General features: G+C 43.6%; 1 protein-coding gene and 1 pseudogene across 4 annotated transcripts in view; both read right to left on the bottom strand.

Moving 5' to 3' along the window:
- The window catches only part of ARHGEF3 (Rho guanine nucleotide exchange factor 3), a 273431-nt gene that overhangs the window by 126265 nt on the left and 128450 nt on the right, over positions 1-18716 (bottom strand). The window lies entirely within an intron of this gene.
- LOC308568049 (large ribosomal subunit protein eL14 pseudogene) lies at positions 17007-17573 on the bottom strand (annotated as a pseudogene). The gene has a single exon. The product of its transcript is annotated as a large ribosomal subunit protein eL14 pseudogene (transcript).

Genomic DNA, 18716 nt, shown 5'->3' with positions numbered 1-18716 from the left:
CAATCCTTGTCATTCCTACCCTGTTGCCCAAAACCTTTAACCAAGCGACGTAAATGAACAGTTCTAAGCACAGGAAACTATTATGTTCTAGGATAATTGGTTTGTATTATTATTTGTATTCATGCTGCTAAAATTTTTTCTCTTTGTATTTTTTTTCTTCTCTTAAATGTCTTGCTATATCAAGGTTTAAAAATTTAGACACAAAATTCAGATTCTGTCTAACTTGGAAGAAAAAACTAGACTTGGAAGAAAATCTAATTCACTTAAAGATATTCCATTTTTAGAGCTGCTTTGTACTTGGGTGATTTAAATTGGTTCTAAAGCTCATCCAGGGTCCTGATGTAATTGCAGAACCAGAATCCTGGAACGAACGTTAGACATTGTGTCCAACCTTCCTCTTTCATAGCCATGAACACAGATTCAGAAAAGTCTTACTTGAACTGAAGAAAATTGTATTTCAAATGAACTTACGACCAAGGAAGCCTGCCAGGTTAGATGTAGAAAAATATATTTTCCTCTTTATAAAAAGAACAGAAACTCCGTCTACAAACCACAATAAAGGCTTGCCAAAGATACATTCACCTCTCTTCTGCATCACAGCTCAACCAACCAGGCAAGTATTGCTTGAGTCCCTAATTCGTGACTTGCTAATTTTCCCTCTCCGACTTGGCAGACAACTACCAACGGACCAGAATCACTGTCGTAAAGTGACAGTTGAGTCAACAGCCATCTGGAGCCTTCAAGCCCCAAAGAAGTCCACCCCTTCCTCCTCCTCGGTCAGGCCCTGAGCATGATGCTGGCAGAGATTGGAAAGCAACCAGAGCTGTTCTTGTCCAACTGAATGTAACTGTCTAGTATTTCTTCACTTCAACAAATACTTGTGCAGCCACTATGTCTCAGGACATGTGTTTGTTCCTGGGAGTGCAAAGATCAGCAACTCCCATGGTCAAGGAATTTACATTCACATAGGAGGGACAGACTCTGATATGATGAACTATAATTCAATAAGATCCATACAGCCTACGGAAAGACACTTCACTTCTCCAAGTCACCCTTTCTCAACTCTAATGCGGGGTGAGGACATTTGCTTCTACTCTCAAAGAGGGAGAAGTAAGTATGGTAATGCATATTAGAGCTCAGCAGAGTGCCTAGTACACAGTAGGTCCTCAAATCATGGGTTGGAGGACCCTGGTTGCACAGTGAGGAGTAATTAGTTTGGGCTTGACGGGGGTTGGGGAGGTCTTCTCAGGGGAAGAGACATTTGATTAGGCCAGAAGGATGAAGAACAGTTTGCCAGAGAAAGATGGGGAGAGGACTGGGGCCTCTTGTTCCATAGATATTTAAAATCCCAAAGGTGAGCATGGTTCTACCCAGAGTAGTGGAGTTCTAGATCTTATCCCACTCAAGCAGTGGGAAAATAGAGAGATCCAATACCAGGAGCCAGGATACCAAACCAGCCATTGTGGGATGGTGCTCAGGAACCTGCATCAGCGAGCTGGCTAAGTGGTGCCTGGGAGTCAAATACTTCACTTGGGGGGAGCCCTGAGAAGATGCTGGTAGCCACTTGCCTTTTTTGAGGATGCTTCATATTTGTGTAGCGTCCTGACCCTAATTGATTCATATCCAGTTACATCTAAAAGTGGCACTGTGGTATCAGTGAAGCCAATTCCCTGGCTTAGACTTATATGGTGACTTTTTGAGGCAAGAGGCAAGTAAGGCAATGAGAGTTCTTATTCTACAGGTAAATAAACAGGTCAGGGGAAATAAGCAATCTGCTCAAAGTTACACAGCTACAGCATAACACTCTGAATCCAGGATTCTAATTCCTCAGGCAAACCTTTCATACACACTGTTTAAAGCATGTTTGGCAATTAGGTTACAACTCATCTGTCATCCAGAATGTCTGGTAGCATCTGCCTGGAGTGCTATATTGAGGAGGATTACACAGCACAGCAAATGGGAAAAGGCTGCGATCAGTCAGTACTGGTGTGTAAAAGTGGGGAGCAGCTGTGTTGGTGTCCCGTGGCTCAGGACAACCTGGGCCCTTCCTGAGTCCAGCTACTCTTGCCTTGAGAGGCTACAGTATTGCACCTGGGATCCTGGGAAATGCCAAGAGGGGGCTGAGGCTCTTGGATGTTATCTGTAAAGAAGAAATAATGCCTACCAGGTCAGGCTGTTGGGAGGTTCATAGATGGTTCCAGAATGAATCCTGGCACATAGTAGGGGCACAATAAATGGTTATGTATTACCTAAACTGTAAGCTATACAGATGTATGCAGCTACCTGGTATTTTCCGCTTACAGGACTTTATGCTGCTATAGTTCCATTCCTAGGGCTCAATGATGTTGTCAACATGGCACATTAACAGTAGCCTGTTACCCCAAGGGGGTAAGAGGAGAGGCGATAATAAGATGCTGGCAGGCAGCCCTCTCCAGATCAGCTCAACACCCCCCCAGCGCTCAAAGCCAGCCTTTGAGTATCCCTAACCCCAGACACTTTTATGTGCCCCAAGTGTCAAATCCAGAAGATAAATGTCCTCTAGTAGCCTTTTTAATTAATCTATGGCCAGTTAATCTGGGATTGAATGATCTCCTTAAGAAACCCACAGATTTTATACAATGAAAGCTGCATGGATTATGAAAGTGGGTTTTCTTTTCAATTTCCATTACATAGGGTGGTGACTGACCACTGCCAGCAACCAAAAGGAACCTGAAGTTTAAACTTTGGTTTAAACAGAGCAAACATTTCACAAGGCATCGCGTAGTCATTTGTCCATTCGCTCCATGTTTATCAAGCACCTTTGACGTGCAAAGCTCTGCTCTGCGTCCTGGGATGCAGTAGTGGATGAGCCAGGCATGATCCTTGCCCACTAACTGGAAGTGAAAAGTAATAATAATAATTCAGTTGTGATCGCCGCTGTCAATGAGTCAGATGAGGTGCTGAAACAGAGTCTAGCAGGAGTGACCCATTTTGTAAAGATAATTTAATTTAATGTTTTGTTTTATGGGTTTTGGTAGACTTTCTCATGAGATGGAAGTCCATGAAGGCAGGACTTGGTCTGTCATGGTCAACTTACTAGAACCTGGTGTAGTGCCTGGTATGTGGCTGACTCCCTCCAGAATATTTCTTGATTTTTTTTTTTATGCCCTTGGTCCTGCTCTCTTTGAGAAACTTGTCCTCTTCACCAATTATCCAACTCCAGAAGGACACAGGCAGAGGGAGTGGACAGAAAAGGGAGCCCATTCAACCAGCCTGGCCAGCATCATCAACCCAAACAATGAAGAGCATGCACGTGGAACAGCCCATGCTTGTACTGAACATCCCACCCAGGAACTCCTAAATCCCACCCTGGAATTTCTAAAATATTGGGGAGCTCGTTCATGGCAGTGATCTAAAGAACAGTTCATGGAATAAATCACCAGCGGGAAATTTAAGCCCTGGAGACACAGACAAATGAGCATCTCAGAAAACAGAGGGTGTGGCAGGAGACTATTCTATTTTGAACTTCACTAAAGCGATTAATAATGATAATAATGGCAGCTTTAGCCTATTAAACACACACTAAATATTGATCACAGAGTTAAATCCTCATATGCATGATCTCATTTGATCCTCATGATCACTCCAAGAGGTAGGTAAGTACAAGTATTAGATCCAGTTTACAGAGGAGACAGAGGCTCAGAGAGGGGCAGGGACTCGCCCAAAGTTCTATAATTGGCAAGTGGCAGAGCCTGGATTCAAACTTTGATCTATCTGGCTTCAAGCTATGTGCTTCCCTGCTGTCTCCCAGAGTCTGGGAAAGCACATCACACCTGCAGAGGTCTAAGAAATACTGAACATCAGGAATTTGTGAGGAAACATCTTTATAACTTTATTCTACTAGAGAACTGGCCTTCAAAACAGTATATTTATCTACACTAGATAACACTCTGTGGTCCTAGGTAGGCCAGTGAATGAGCCATTTACCTTCCCCTGTGCATCAGAAACCATGCACAGCTTAGCTGGGGGAGTTCCTGGGCAGGAAGGGCACTCTGTGTGAACTGTCTGCATTTACATACTTGGTCTTACAGGTTCTCAGCTAATTTGAGGAGCCACCACCCTACCCTGTCATTCTTGTCAAATTTACTGAAGCCAACGCACAGTCTACTCCCTTTCAACCATGAAAACAAAGCGCCTTGGGTGAGCCCAACAATTGTGCCTTAGTCTGCACTCTCTGATTTGAGCACATAACTTTAAACCCCAGTGCCCTGTGTGGTAGGTCAATGAATAATTTCTGAATGAGTGACTAAAAGAATGAATAAAGGAGGCTAGTGTTCTTGGGGTGACACCCTTCCCCTCCGCTAACCACCTGGCTGCCAAAATTAAATCAAAACCTCAAAAGCAAAATCACTGAGGGCTGAAATTCTTCAACCTCAGATTTCCTTGGAGACTCAAACCCTGCATGTTCAAGCTACGATTTTTGCTTTTTGAGTAAGAAAGAGCATTTTCCTTACCAGTGGGGCATTTATTTTCTTTAAAATACACAGACAGCTTAAAAGAAATCACGGCTGTTCTGACATTGGTTCAAGTGGGACATTTGTGATGTCCACTCTTCCTATGAGAAGGGATGTCAGATCTGTTCAAGGTTGAGGCACACCCACGCCAGGGCATCTATCTATACATTGTCCTGAGCAAGAGCGTGGGGACTCAGCCTCTGTGGTTCAGGAGCAAGGATTCCAAGACTGATAATACCTCACGTGAAAGGAAACAGTCAACTGAACCAAATCATGAGTAAACTAAATGGGTACCTGAGCCCTTTGTCTGAACACCGAGGGGCCTCTCTGGAGCAGGAAGGAAAGGCAGTCACAGAGGGGAATTTATGAAAACAAAGGGCCTGAATTTACTGATTCCCTAGCCCTGCCACATATATTTGATGGAGAAAATTTCTAGAAGTGTTTGGGTGCTGGGAAACCCCTCTTATACTTCTCGAATCAAAACCAACCAGAAGGCCCTTTGTTAATTTGCAACAGAGCAAAGCCCTTTGTATATTCAGATATGAGATCTGATGGAGATACAGGTGGCTCTGGATGGACCAGGTGGACTCTGTCTGGGACTCATCACTGGTGACTCCATCCTACTGTCTCAGTGTTAAGCCTTCACCTGTCTTCCTTCCAATCCACTGTTCCCGGGGCCACTCTATGACTCTCTCCTTTCAAGCTTGGCTACCTTCCGATAGCACAGGGCAGACATCTAAATCTCATTAGCAAATGGTCCATGAGCTGCTTTTTCTGTTGTTCTGGGTGAGGCTGTTTGTGAAGAGCACTGACCCTGATTTTAGATGATCGATTTTCAGAAGAGCTGGCCCTGGTACAAGCCAGAATATCTTACCCTTACTGGGCTCAGCCACCATTCTCTCTAGACCCAAATTTTGGAATCCCTTGAGAGTCTGAATCTTTGAATGAAAGGAGAACCACCAGGTGCCTTCTAATACACAACTGGAGGGAACAGGGCACCTGCGAGGAGCCACGCAATGTGCTCACAGCTGAAAGGACTGGCCCATTTAAGCTTTTCTTTAACCCAGTGTAAGTAAGTATTGTGTTCATTTTATAGAGGAAAATCAAGCTCAAAAGCTTTAGTGACTTGCTCAAGGTCACAAACTTAGTGAATGCTGGAGAAGAGATTTTTTTTTTAGGCCAGGCTGATTCCAAAACCACTCATCTTTCTGTCATACAATGTTATTTCTCTTTTTATATTGTTTTTAAAACAATATATGTTTTATTTAAATTAATATATTAAAATAATATAGAATAAATGTAAATATTTGTTTAAAGCAATGTGTTTGACAATATAAAAAGGCTTACACTGCATTTACCTACCTACTTCAAGGAAATTAAGAGTACAAGTGAGACAGGCCTGAGTTCAAAATCCAGCTCCACCATTTGCTACCTGGTGTGACCTTGAGCAAGTTACTTTTTTATTCCTTCATTCGCTCAAAAATTAGTTACTGAGGATCTACGATGTATGTATCTATAAAACACTTCTATAAGCTTGCATTTCTCCATCACAGGGTTATTTCCAGGATTAAAGGAGATAAAATATATAGAACAGGGCCAGGCAAGTGGCAAGAGGTTAAAAAATGATAAATATTATTGCTACTGTGGTTATTACCGTATCTACTCTTACTACTATTGTCCCTGCTGTCCTGTTGTTACTTGACTTTGAGAGGCAGGCAGGTGGGTACTGGTGACGGGGGATCCTGCAGGACGGGGACAGGAGACCTGGGATGCAGCCTGACCCTCCTCTCACCGCATCACACAGGGTTGGAAATGGGCGCTCTCGGGATACCCTCAGTCACGTTTGCTGCGTGTCGTTTCCACTTCTTCCGCAGAGACAGGGCAAATGCGAGGCCCGACCATTTTAAATGGCCGAGATTGAACTGATTGGTGTTGGAACAGGCCTGTCACTTAATCAGAGGGCTTTTTCTATTTAATAACCACGTGGCCAGAGCAGCAAAGATGCACTGATGGAGAGAGTGCAGCTCCCAACCTGATAGCAAACTGCCCTGATTAATCATTTATAATTATTAAATTCAAATCAGATCGCAAACCTTTTTGATTTAGCTCTTTGCTGACAAACAGCTTTGGTGGTTTCAGAGGCTTTGATGCCTCGCCTTCCATCTGCGCCTTCTTTGGAGAGAGATTAGCGAAAGGATTTTGTGTTCCTGTACTTGCCCTTAGCTGGAACTTGACTCACTAAACTCACGTTTGAGCAGGGAAAGGATCCACATTTTGTTTCTCTCCTGTCTGAAGCTCCAGGGGCGAGAAGAAAATCGAGAGGGACCCCCTACTCCATTTTTAATAGACTGCTGGGCTTTGTTTCTCCTTACTTAAAAAATATCCTTTCTTTTCCAGCATCCAGGAGCACTGCTCTTTTCTAGACTTTTCAATGTGCTCACAGGGTGGAAAACCTGGAAATCATGGTGTTCTCTGAGTTATTGGTAAAAAAAAAAAAAAAATCTTAACATAATATGCAATTTTGCTCTCAAATGCCATTAACTGTGGTTTAAAGATGCTAAGTGGGCTCTAAAGTCAGACTTGATGGGTTCATATCTTAGTTATGCCATTTATTTGTTGTAGAACCTTAAGCACATCACTTCACCTTTGGAACCTCAGTTTCCTCATCCCTAAAATGGGAATACAAAGGTTACTGTGAGAGTTAAATGAATTGATGTCAGCACAATGCCTGGCACACAGTAACCACCCAAGTATTCACTATTAGTGGTAACAGCAACAGCAGCAGTAACAGCATGTGAGAGCAGCACCAGAGGGAAAAAATCATGGAAAAAATATTTAACATGTATAAAAGTCTACCAATCAACTTGATTTTGGCAAGCCAGGAAAAGCCCCAGTTATTGACTTTGGCCACTGAACACGGGGCACATAGCTAGTCTGGAAGCAGAGATGAGTTCTTCTTGGCCAAGGAAAGGTTTTCCTCTTCTGTGGAAAGGAAAACATATTCCACCAGGCAAGTGGGAGGAGCAGGAGACCCAGCCAGCCCCCTGTGCTACCACCAGCCTTGACAACCAACAGCAAGAGTCACTGTCATTTCACAAACATTTACAAACCACTGTACCCTCCAAAACGCTCAAGGCCAGAGGAGCAGGAAAGAAGACAGAAAACTTGTCTACCCAGGGCAGATAGCTAGCATGTATATTTTCCAGAAAGATTGTTCTAGAAAAACTCCATTATGGGCACCAATCTAAAGTGGGAGAAGGGGTTCACTGTCTCAAAGATTTTCAATAATGGGATATGACAAAAGCACAAAATCATATTAACCAGAGCACATTTTTCTAGGCCTCTAATAATTATTATTATTTTCTTTTTTTCTACTGGATCTCAAGTACACTGAATTGTATTAATTACAACCTTGGTTCATAAAACATTAATAGTGGTGATTCCCTGGTTCTCTTTTATTTGTTTTTTCACTTATTTTTAACAATATAGTGAACTCCTATTTATTAAGAAATATTACTACATAGAATGGTTTGAAGCCCTCATCAATAAAAATATTATCCATATAGTTTAGGGAATGTCCATGTAACTGTCTAACGTCTAGAGAATTACTCCATGGAACCAATCACCTTAGATGGTCCAAGTGCATGATTCGGATCAAATGTACTTATACTGGGAACCTGATTTTACAAGGTGAGTTCTCAGTTCTTTACTCACCTGTGTTCCTGCCTTTTCCTATCTAGAATGACCCCAGAGTTGGTAATGCCTTAGCCACAGCCTAAAAAACAGTATTCTCCCTTCACTCTAGATGATAATTTTTAAATTCATTCTCTGAATCTAACCAAGAAGAAATATCTAACGAACCCACATTGATGAAAACTGCAATATAACTGGCTTCTACTCCTCAAAATTATCAAAATCAAGACACACTAAGATAGCCTGGGAAGCTGTTCCAGACTAAAGAGACATGACAATAAATACAATACATGATCCTGAATTGGATTCTGGTCCAGCAAAAAAAAAAAAAAAAAAAAAATCACTATAAAATACATTACTGCAACAGTGGTAAATTAAAAAAATAAATGGTGGGTGAGTTAGTATATTTTGTCAATGCTAAGTTTCCTGCCTTTGATAATTATACTGTGTGAGAGGATGTTCTTGGTCTTAGGAAATACACAGTGAATTGAAGTATTTGGGGTTAAAGGGACATAATGTCTGCAGCTCATTCTCAAATAGGAAGGAAAATAATTTACATTCATATATATATATTCTATATATAAATACAGAGAGAGTCAGAGAGACAAAGAAGGAGACAGAGAGGGATAAAGCAGATGGGACCAGATGTAAACAACCAGTGAATCTGGGTAAAAGGGTATTTGGGAGTATCTTATTCTAGACTTGCAACTTTTCTATAAGTTTAAAATTATATTAAAATAATTTGCCATGCTCTTGTTTCTCTTCAGAGAGAATAAATCTTTTGCATTTAAAAAATAAATAAATAACACTGCCAAAAATAAAACAAAATAAATTTACAAATAACCTACACACATCCCCTTCCCATCCTCAAGAAAAAGGTTATAAACAGTCCTGTGCCCATCCATTCCTCTTCAAGACACTGATATGCACTCAATGCCGGGGACACCAGGCCCTCTGTGTGCTGCCTGCCAAGGGCTCAGCTTCACAGAAACTGACAGCCCATGGTGCCCACGGGTGCAGAGCTCCTACAAGGCAGCAAGGCCTTGCAGCAGAATTTGGTTGGTAGTAACTGGAGCACAATTCCTTAGGCCCCAAAAGAATACAATTTAAAGATCTGATAAAAAATTGCTGTCTCTCAAACAAAACTGGAAACTCTCACAACAGGCTATCTATCCTTAAAGATATTCCTCTCTCTCAGTATGAAACAACCACAAGCAAAATAACTGTAATAATAAATAGCCTTCTCCTTAAAGCAATGTACGCGAATGTACCAACAACATCTCTTAATTATAGCTCTTCACGACATTGCCTCTGGAGGCGATTCTGGAGAAGCCGTGGACTGTCCATGTGACCAAGACCCCTCTCCCTGTCCAGCCCGAGTCTACTAGCTCTGCGGAGGCCACCAGTTTTCAGAGTGGGAGTCCTGACCAATTTAAAATAACATTGTTGGCAAGAGTCTGCAGAGAAGCCATCAGAACCGCGAGGTGAAAGCCAGTTACCATTTTGGGGCAGTATCTGGGAAGATGTCAACTGTGATTAGAGGGACATTTTCCTTCTGCAGCTGTCTTTCAAAGTGGAGGAGGGCCTCACCACAATCCCAAATTATAGGAGGGAGGCCAAGGGCCCCCGAACACAGAGGCATGCAGGTATTCAGAACATCCCTTCTTTAGCAGCACTATCATGTCCTGTCAAGTTGTGAGTAAAAAGCAAAAGCTGTGGTGAGCCACAAATGGGCTGCTGGGTGGGGGAGAGTACTTTGCGCTAAGTTTTCTAATCCTGATTTTTGCTTCAAAGCCCATCCCAATCACTTTTATCCTGAAGTCTGAAACCCAGGTCTGGATTTTGCAGAATCAAAGCATATTTATGCAGCATTTAATCCATTTCCCAGGAAATTAATGTTTTACTAAGAATAGAATTCTTTCATGTTCAGAATTTTCCTGGACATTTCTAAGGCCTAACCCAGCACACAGAAAAAGCTCAACAAATGTTTGTTGACATGTGAACAAATTAACCCACCTACCCCCAAATGGCAAGTATAAAGCTATAGAATTTCTTTTTAGGAAGACTAAAATGCCAAGATATGCCATCCATAAAAATTTCATTTTTTATTCTGGGGCCCACAATACTGCTGAATTTTGACAACAGAAAACCAGGAACAACAGGAGAGTCAGAAAAATGAATTTCATTAGATAGGTTCATTGATTCAAGAAATACTTTATGGAGCACTTATTACATGCCAGGCACTGTAAAAGCTACTATAGATACACTGGTCAACAAAGAGATACAGTCTTTGCCCTCAGAAAGAATATAGACGGGTAGGAACAGGAGGGGTCAGAGATGACAAACCAGTGAGCAAATAAACAGGCTAGTTACAGAGTGTACTAAGTATTACGAAGAAACTAAATGAGGGTAATCTGAAAGGAGGTAGGGGCAGAGCCACTAGAGAGAGTAGTCAGGGAGGTTTCCTAGGAGGAGGGTCATTTGAGTGACAGGACGGAGCCAGCCAAGCAAAGATCCCCATCTGGGTGGGGAAGGGGAGCTTCTAAAGACCTCTCATCATTAAGGGGTCGAGTTCTCTCCTCCCACATGTCCCGCACACAGTACCTGATGCTTGTTCTGATTGGCCAGGGCCTGTACATGTGATTGTGTATATGGGAAAAACATCAGCTCCTATTAAAAAGGATAAGAATTGTACTAGGGCATTTTTTCTTCTCTGATTATTTGAAGAGAAAATAGGGGTGAATAATTTTACTCTTCTTTTTTCATGTTATTTTTTGCCAAGGTCTGAATTTCTCAAGACTTGTTAGTTTCCTCTAAGACCGAAGTAAGGTCCCGATCCACCTCTCACCTCTGCCTTCATTCCCTTGGCTCTGAGCTCCGGCCTCCTGTAATCCCAATTCTTTTTCCTTGCTCCCTTAGTGTTTCCACAGGCTGTTCCTCTGCCTGGAACCCTCTTCCCACCCCTCTTTCTTCCAGGTAACTCCTCATGCTTCCAAAGTCAGCCCTGAGTAGGAAGTATTCCAGGATGGCTCTCAACCAGGTCAAACCTTCCAGTTACGGCCTCTCAGCATCATGCATGTCCCTTCTTTGTTGTACTGATCCCATTAAAATGTTACCATTTCCTTGTTTAACGTTTTGTGGTCACCATCCTGAAATTCCTAATAATTTTTAACACGGGTCCCACATTTTCATTTTGCACTGGGTCCCACAAATTATGTAGCCAGTCCTGGGAAAGAATGTATATGGACTCTTCTGTCATTTGTACTTATTCTGAGCCTGCTCGCTGCTTCTGAGGCCACCATCCCTCAAAACCCAAAGCAAGTCTGACTGCCAAGCATTTATTCATCCAAATGCTAAACATATTTATTAGGCAATTATTCGTGCCTACGGAGATGGAGCCCTTCTGAACACAGAGCCCTGTCCATGAAGCTGGCCCTGTTCCTGCCTTCCTCTGGGAGGTCTTGATTCCATGTTATTTCAAAATGCTCTGACTCTCTGATATATCCTGGAATATATCTCACTCTGGACTTCATCACTCTCTGAACAGTCTAAGTTTCATGGCACCAGACATTCCAGGCATGGACCCAAACCTGAAGACAAGAAACCCTCTCCCTATTAGAACTTCAGTTCTGCCTTGAAACTGCTAATGGGACTGAGGCCAAAACAGAAGCTCCATCTTGCAGAAGTGCCGTTTTAATCTCCCTAATTTTGGACTCCTGGTTCTCCTCAGGATGTTGCAAAAGCTTGCCAGGTAGTGGCTCTCTAAGCCTGGCCACAGGAGCCTGCTGTGGCCCAGCCAGAGCTCATCACTGATTCATCGGTGAGTGTTTACTCTGAGTGACTGCAAGCGGACAGTGCTGTTCTACTCCCTGGACGGCTCATGTTGGCAAACGACAGGTAAATGCCACACAGCGAAGACTTCACAGGCAAACTCAGGAACACCAAGCTTATTAGCAAACTGTAAATACCGTCTTGGAAGAGGAAGAGTGAACATGGAAAACAATGGTACTCATCAGAACAGAGTATCACCAATATATGTTAAGGAAAATGGCAGAGAGAGTTGAACACTAAAAGTTGTAATGTAAATTTGAACTTTAAAGAAAGAAAATGGTAAGTTGCTTATTTGGGTGAAAACCTTGGGGCGGCATTTCCCAAAGGGCAAGCCTGGTGCCACAGTGGTTTGTGAGACCATGTTAGCAGTATGCTTATCAGTTGCCTTAGTTTGGGTTCTGTTCAAAGCAGATCTTGGGGTAACGATTTAAGTATAAGCTGTTTACATGGGAGGGGAACGCCAGGAAGAACTGTGGTAAGTAGGGCAGGGAGATGGGGAAAGGAGGGAAGCCACGAAAGGGTGTGGAGCCAGCAGCTTACAGTCGTAGGCAGCTGGAGTCCAACCCACCAAGGACGCCCCCCAACAGACTGCAGGACACACCTCATAATTTCCCACTGAGGGGTGAGGAGGTGGAAGTGTTCAGCCCACCAACTCTTGCCTCTCCTTGATGGATAGGGGCTCCTTGGGATGTTAACCCTCTTGGCTGGACACCCCCTCAGGTGGAAGACACAAGAAGTTATAGGTGGACAAAGGGGTCTCTGCAGGTAGCATCTGGAGTGAGCCTAGGGGATATGAGTGGGGCACTGGGAGAGCCTGCTACAAGAGGATTTACCCAGCATCAGATCACATAATAAGAAAGTTATGTTTTTAATTCACTGTCCAGCTAAGGAGAAATGCTTAGATTGGGCTACTTCACCTTTAACACCCACCTAATGCTTACCAACCTCAATCTCTCTTTTCTGGGTGAACAGCATCTTCTAGAAATTAGTTACATTGTTCTGTGCATTATTTATTTATCTTCATAGTTATATTCTATTTATGGTAAGCACATTGGTTTTTGTTAATCACGATAATATAAACCTTCCATTAAAGATAAATATTTTAAAAAACTGTTTTGTGCTTTTCTATGTGGCTATGGCAAAAGGTGATTAACAAATGAGGTTTAAGAAACACTTTCTTTGTGGAAACTCGGTCCCATGACTGTCACACAAGTAACTGTCCCCATGCATTTTTGCTGCTCATGACATGTACAGAAAAAGCAACACTCTGATCCCCTCTCCCCTGGGATGACTGCAGAAGGACTCCTCCTTTGTCCCCCATCCTTTCTGGAGAGGATTTGTAGTCCTCTGTCTGCCCAGTCATGGATTAAAAATGAAATTCGTATCTAACAGGTCTAACTTTAGCCACAGGAAATGGGAGTGCTTAGGGGGACCCAGAGAGTTAGCCAGGCATTGTTTGAGGATGGGCAGTTATCTTTACCAGCACGGTTTCCCTTTTTGGGAGGGGAGGGAGAGGAGGCGTAGGTTTGGGGAGTGAGCGGGAAGCGAGGTCTGCTGGATCTGTTTCCTGGTCAGCTTTGGGAGATTTCTCCCCTCTCTTGTCACGGTCCTGGCTCTCAGAGCTATGCTACATATCATGAGGACCCAGAGATGCCCACTTTAGGATCTATTATAAAAGATATTTCATGGTGAAAACCACTCAAAGAATTTTAAAACCCTTTATGTTGCAAACATATCTATGGAAATGCTTCAGTTAAGAAAAAAACAAGTTTCAACCTAAATAGTTTTTTAAAATATGTATTTGTGTATTTTCTCTGGCTTGATTACAGTGTACACAATTTGCAGAAATCTATTTTATAAATTTTTATCAGAACTTGCCAGATCACAAGTGATGTTCTCTCTCTCTTACCTGATGCATAAGTAGTAAAATAGAACAACTGGGGAACAATTATTAACAGGTTGTTGTGTATTTTTCAGGGCCACTGAACTAGCTATGTGGCCTTGGGTGTTTCACTTTCCCTCTCTGGATCTCAGTTTCGTTATCTGTAAAATAAGGGAGTTGGACCAGGTGACCTCTAAAGTTTTCTTCCAATATTGTTTGCATGTATGAAAGCACGTGGCCAAGGAGATTGCTGGGACAGGGAGGAAAGTGGGCAATGAGAACGGCAGAGATTGGGAAACACTTTCTAGAAATAAACATGAGATTCTTGATTTGCCTCAAAATCATGGATTACAATAATCCTATCTCTAGGTGACAATTCTGACACACAAGGTCTGTGCTCAGGTCCCAGCATGGCCCGGTGCACTGCACAAAGAAAGTGAGCCACAAATGTGTACTGAACCAGCGGCCAAGGGCACCTTCCCTGGGTACCTTTTGGGGACTCGAGGCTAATGCCAGGGGTCAATGTATGAGAACAGAAACTCAAGGGATCAAGAGAAGACAGAAAAAGGGGTGAAAAGAGCTAGCAAGGGAGAGAGAAAGGGTGAGGAGAGGACACATACATACGTATCTCCATGTACACGTACATACATACATGGGCACACTCGGCCCTTGTTGGTGGCATCGGGTTCTGAGTCTCCGTGAACGGGGAGCTGGTGAGCACTGAACTACTGCCCCGAGAGCAACACAAGGCTCCGTTCCTGCCGGCCTCTGGCCACAGTATTTTCCCCAACCATTTCAAGCCGTGCGAGCAAGCTTTGTGTGCGTTTATTTCACATATATTGTTGATTCACTAACTCAGAGCTCATGGCCAACAGCAAGTTACAGTATCCGCGCCCGAAGCCCGCCGGACACGCGCACCTTCTCTGGGTGCACCCCAGCCTCCCGCGCGGGACACCGGGCAGCGCCCCAGCACCACACCGGGGGCCTTGCAAACAGCGGCGTCGGCCAAGCGCACACATGGCGCCCAACAGACCATGAGAAAGACGCTCGTTTACGGTATGAGAACCGGAGCAAGAAGGCAGGGTGTTGCCTGGTGCGACCTCAGCTGGAAATGTGCACGTCGGGTGACTCAGAATTTTCACTGCTCTATTCATGCTCGAGAATGGCTGCAAAAGTGCTGAGTACTGCTTTTGGGTTTGCAAATAAATTTTAGTAAGTAGGCAAATACAGAATCTATGAATAATGAGGAATAACAGTATGTATGCATATTTATATGAATTTGTGTGTATGTGTGTGTATAGAGGGGGGGAGAGGGAGAGAGAGAGAGCAAGCAGTAAAAAAGAAAATAAATGCATGAAATGAGTGTTTCATCCAAGAGTTTTGGGGCTCGGGGGGGGGGCAGCAGGCCTTGCACAGAGTGAGAGGATGTGACACCCATGGAACTGCACTCCTCTGCCCATACACATTTTAATCTGAGAGACATGAAGATGCTTTAGGCAGAACTGGCTATATAATGACTCAGAGCAAAATGAGAAAATGTGGGGTGTCTTATCCAAAAGCTGAGTGTCCTGACAGCTATAGAAGAGTGTTAAACCAAGCACATGGCCCTTCTGAACAGAGGGAGGACCCTGTGCACCTGCGCAGGGGTGAGGCTGGAGAGGCCGGCCTGACCCCGGGGAGGGCATGTGGCCAGTCCAGAGAAGGTGATTCATACACTGCCTTTGTTTGCTCAAAGCGTCAGGTCTCGGCTTGAAGCCGCAGACTGGGCCTTTCCTCAAACACCAGCCCCAGCCAGGCAATGCTGAGAAAGAACCGAGTTCTCCTTCAGTACAGACCCAAGTGGCCCCAAAGGACAGCAAACACCACAAGAATAACAACACTGGATGAGTGATTTCTACCTAAAATAAAAAGCAGTGGCCCAATTTTTCACTCCTTCCTCAACCAGGGAACCAGGATACAGAACCTGCTTCTGTGTGCACACACACACACACACACACTCGCACACACACGCGTGCACATGCACACATTTCCTTGAGGTAAAGATTTCCTGAATTGTCTACAATTCAGAGTTTAGTATCTTATGCTCTAAGTTGGGGAATGGGTGGTGGGGTTGGAGTAAAAACAGCCAGGTGCCATTTTACACCCATCGGATGGGCAAAATTTAGAAGTCTGACAATACTAAGGGCCGGAGAAATGGGGACTCTCACGCGGGGCTGGAGGGTGGGTCCTAGGTTAGAGAGCAACCTGATGTCATCCAGCCACGCTGAAGATGTGCATGTCTTCCTGCCCAGCATTCCACTTATAGGGAGATACTCTAGGGTAATACCTGTACGTGGGTGGAGACTTGTGCATGGGATGTTCAGGATGTTTATAAGAGCAAAGGACTGAAATAACAAATGTCTACTAGTGCAGAAATAGAGCACAGGGCATGCACCAACATCCCCACCAGTCAAAACCGATCCGTCAATCCAGCTCCCTTTCACATGTACCTGCCCACACTGTTTCACTGCACTCAGACACATAAAATGCACATCAGCTCCCGCGCTGCAAGCTCATGCCTCCTCCCTGGCTCACATCTGGATAGCTGCATTAGCTTCCCGACAGTTTATTTTGATCCCACCAGAATCATAAGCACACAGGGCCTCCTTGCCTCTAGACCAACAGTTCTCAAATATTTTTTTATCTCAGGATCTTTCTATACCTTTAAAAATCATTGAGGGCTCAAAGAGCCTTTGTTTATGTGGGTTATCATCAATATTTGAAGTATTAGAAAATAAAATTAAGAAATTAAAAAAATACTCCTTTTTTCCCCTAAAAGAACCATTATTACTTTTTTTAATTTTCACCTGAGAATATGGTTTTTTTAAAATTGATTTTAGAGAAAAAGGGAGGGAGAGGAGGGAGAGCAAGTGAGAGAGAGAGGGAGAGAGAGAAACGTTGATTAGTTGCTTCCCATACGTGTCCCAACCCGGGATCAAACCCACAACCTGGGTATGTGCCCTGACCGAGAACTGAACCTGCAGCCCTTCAGTGCATGGGATGGCGCTCCAACCAACTAAGCCACCTGGCCAGGGCCGTTATTACTTTTATAATAGCCTCTTATGTTCTCATGTTTTCTCACCAGATGCCTTTGGTGCTTTCTAGGCTGGAGTTTTCGGAAATTTCTGAGTTTTTGGAGGTGCTGCCTCTGGCCTGCAGCTTTCTGGGCAGGAACCTTCTGGGCTGGAGCCTTCCTGCCTGCAGCACTCGCCTTTTCTATTGAAACCCTTGGAGCAGCTGCACCTTTGGCAGCAGATGCTTTTTTGGGAGAAGCTTTTAGGAGAGCTGCCTGTTGAAGCTTCCTAACTTCAAACTTGATTATTCGGTTCCTCATTTTCTTGGTCTCGTAACTCTGCAACAATCAAAGTCTGTCATCGTGGCTTTTGTACTGATATCTGCCTTCTGCCAGGCTTGTCGGACATACTTCTGGCAGGCACCATGGGGAGCTTGAAGATGAAGTCAGGGAGCTGCATGCATTGGACAGGCATGGGCTGTCTCCCTACTCACGTACAAGGTCCATCAGCCAAAGCCCTGTTCTGATCAGTAACATCGACCATCACGACCAACTTCCCGGCATGAGGCCCAAAGGAGCCAGAGGCCACCCTGCCAACCTCCACAAAGCGCCCGAACACCATGTTGGCAGAGTTCATGCCCAACCGTGCGCATGAAAAATACTTCTTCTTTTAAAAGTAATAGTATATTATTTATTAACCTACTTATCATATTTTAGTGAAAAGTAATTCAAAACAAAATACATAGTGAGAAGAGAAGCACTGTTCCATACTTTTACAACTCTCTTAATGTCTGACTGCACAGGAGACAGCTGGCTTCACATACCTGCTTCTGCCACCAATCTGATTCTCTTGGTTGACACACATAAAGAAAAATCTGTTTCGTAATCACACAGTTAGTTTCTAGATCTTGGGGACTCCTAGGGATCCTTGATCACACTCTGAGAACTACTGTTTCAAATCATTCACCTCTCTGCCAAAAGTTGTCTTTCACACAGATACAGTCACGTCATCTCCCGTGTCATCAAACTGTCAATGGCTGCCTTTCACTCATAGAGTTAAATCCAAACTCTGCTCACAAAACTCTTCCCATTTGGCCAATCCAGTGCCTGTCCAAACTCCATTACTACCCTATTTTGTACAATGAGTAATCTATCCACCACTGGGAAAACACAGATGCCTGAGCCTGTCCTGCTTGTTCATGCCTCTGAGCCTCAGCCTTTCTGTGCCAGAACTCCTATGCATCTTTCACAATTCAACTAAAGGTCACCTCCTCTAAGAAGCCTTCTCTGATTCACCCTTCCCTTAGCGTTTTCTCATGTTTTAGATATTTATTTTTTGAGCAGATAATTCAAGTGCATGGGATTAAATTCCAAGAGGGTATAATGTACAATGATAAATAGGCCTCTCTCCCACTGCAGCCATCCCTTCCTCCCTCGGGAGGCACCACTGTGATCAGTTCCTTCTACATTCTTCCAGAGCTACTCTAGGCAAAAATAAGTAAGTCATTTCTTTGATCCAAAGGCATCATACTACATGCACTGCTCTACTCTTGCTCAACACTATACCTTGGACAGCCTTCCACACAAATAAAAATTGGCCTCATTTTTGTCAATAGTTGCAAATTACGTTTTTTAAATGTACCATAGCTTATTTATCCAGTCCCCTTTTGACTAGCTATGTCTGTGGTTTCCAATCTTTTGCTGCAGCAAATACCCTTCAATGTAAACCAGTCTACACATGTGAAAGGCTGCAATATCTAGCAGT

The sequence above is a fragment of the Miniopterus schreibersii genome (assembly GCF_964146895.1).
Source record: "Miniopterus schreibersii genome assembly, chromosome: 15".
Taxonomy (NCBI): domain Eukaryota; kingdom Metazoa; phylum Chordata; class Mammalia; order Chiroptera; family Miniopteridae; genus Miniopterus; species Miniopterus schreibersii.
This window is presented reverse-complemented; position numbering and strand designations above follow the sequence as displayed.